Here is a 2,500-nt window from a genome sequence, read left to right on the forward strand (position 1 = left end):
GCCGCGGCACACAAGAACAGCCCAAAAACAGGCCAAAACAGCCCAAAAACGGGCCAAAACTGGCCATTTTTGGCTGCGCGAGCGAGCAGCGAGCGGCGGACAGCGAGCGAAGCGAGAGGCAGCACCGTCCCTGCTATACGAAAGCCCCATCCAGCCCTGTGCCACCCGGGGGGTTCCAGGGTGCTGAGATGGCTGACGTTTTGCTCCGCTCACGACGGTCGCCGCGGCACGCAAGAACAGGCCAAAAACTGGCCAAAACAGCCCAAAAACGGGCCAAAACTGGCCATTTTTTGCTGCGCGAGCGAGCGGAGAGCGGCGAACAGCGAGCGAAGCGCGAGGCAGCACCGTCCCTGCTATACGAAAGCCCCATCCAGCCCTGTGCCACCCGGGGGGTTCCAGGGTGCTGAGATGGCTGACATTTTGCTCCGCTCACGACGGTCACCGCGCCACACAAGAACAGCCCAAAAACAGGCCAAAACAGCCCAAAAACGGGCCAAAACTGGCCATTTTTGGCTGCGCGAGCGAGCGGCGAGCGGCGAACAGCGAGCGAAGCGAGAGGCAGCACCGTCCCTGCTATACGAAAGCCCCATCCAGCCCTGTGCCACCCGGGGGGTTCCAGGGTGCTGAGATGGCTGACGTTTTGCTCCGCTCACGACGGTCACCGCACCACGCAAGAACAGGCCAAAAACTGGCCAAAACAGCCCAAAAACGGGCCAAAACTGGCCATTTTTGGCTGCGCGAGCGAGCGGCGAGCGGCGAACAGCGAGCGAAGCGAGAGGCAGCACCGTCCCTGCTATACGAAAGCCCCATCCAGCCCTGTGCCACCCGGGGGGTTCCAGGGTGCTGAGATGGCTGACGTTTTGCTCCGCTCTCGACGGTCACCGCGCAATGCAAGAACAGGCCAAAAACTGGCCAAAACGGCCCAAAAACGGGCCAAAACTGGCCATTTTTGGCTGCGCGAGCGGCGAGCGGCGGACAGCGAGCGAAGCGAGAGGCAGCACCGTCCCTGCTATACGAAAGCCCCATCCAGCCCTGTGCCACCCGGGGGGTTCCAGGGTGCTGAGATGGCTGACGTTTTGCTCCGCTCTCGACGGTCACCGCGCAATGCAAGAACAGGCCAAAAACTGGCCAAAACGGCCCAAAAACGGGCCAAAACTGGCCATTTTTGGCTGCGCGAGCGAGCGGCGAGCGGCGGACAGCGAGCGAAGCGAGAGGCAGCACCGTCCCTGCTATACGAAAGCCCCATCCAGCCCTGTGCCACCCGGGGGGTTCCAGGGTGCTGAGATGGCTGACGTTTTGCTCCGCTCTCGACGGTCACCGCGCAATGCAAGAACAGGCCAAAAACTGGCCAAAACGGCCCAAAAACGGGCCAAAACTGGCCATTTTTGGCTGCACGAGCGAGCGGCGAGCGGCGGACAGCGAGCGAAGCGAGAGGCAGCACCGTCCCTGCTATACGAAAGCCCCATCCAGCCCTGTGCCACCCGGGGGGTTCCAGGGTGCTGAGATGGCTGACGTTTTGCTCCGCTCTCGACGGTCACCGCGCAATGCAAGAACAGGCCAAAAACTGGCCAAAACGGCCCAAAAACGGGCCAAAACTGGCCATTTTTGGCTGCACGAGCGAGCGGCGAGCGGCGGACAGCGAGCGAAGCGAGAGGCAGCACCGTCCCTGCTATACGAAAGCCCCATCCAGCCCTGTGCCACCCGGGGGGTTCCAGGGTGCTGAGATGGCTGACGTTTTGCTCCGCTCTCGACGGTCACCGCGCAATGCAAGAACAGGCCAAAAACTGGCCAAAACGGCCCAAAAACGGGCCAAAACTGGCCATTTTTGGCTGCACGAGCGAGCGGCGAGCGGCGGACAGCGAGCGAAGCGAGAGGCAGCACCGTCCCTGCTATACGAAAGCCCCATCCAGCCCTGTGCCACCCGGGGGGTTCCAGGGTGCTGAGATGGCTGACGTTTTGCTCCGCTCTCGACGGTCACCGCGCAATGCAAGAACAGGCCAAAAACTGGCCAAAACGGCCCAAAAACGGGCCAAAACTGGCCATTTTTGGCTGCACGAGCGAGCGGCGAGCGGCGGACAGCGAGCGAAGCGAGAGGCAGCACCGTCCCTGCTATACGAAAGCCCCATCCAGCCCTGTGCCACCCGGGGGGTTCCAGGGTGCTGAGATGGCTGACGTTTTGCTCCGCTCTCGACGGTCACCGCGCAATGCAAGAACAGGCCAAAAACTGGCCAAAACGGCCCAAAAACGGGCCAAAACTGGCCATTTTTGGCTGCGCGAGCGAGCGGCGAGCGGCGGACAGCGAGCGAAGCGAGAGGCAGCACCGTCCCTGCTATATACGAAAGCCCCATCCAGCCCTGTGCCACCCGGGGGGTTCCAGGGTGCTGAGATGGCTGACGTTTTGCTCCGCTCACGACGGTCACCGCACCACGCAAGAACGGACCATAAACAGGCCAAAACAGCCCAAAAACGGGCCAAAACTGGTCATTTTTGGCTGCGCGAG

The sequence above is a fragment of the Musa acuminata genome, unplaced genomic scaffold (genome assembly GCF_036884655.1).
Source record: "Musa acuminata AAA Group cultivar baxijiao unplaced genomic scaffold, Cavendish_Baxijiao_AAA HiC_scaffold_226, whole genome shotgun sequence".
NCBI lineage: Eukaryota > Viridiplantae > Streptophyta > Magnoliopsida > Zingiberales > Musaceae > Musa > Musa acuminata.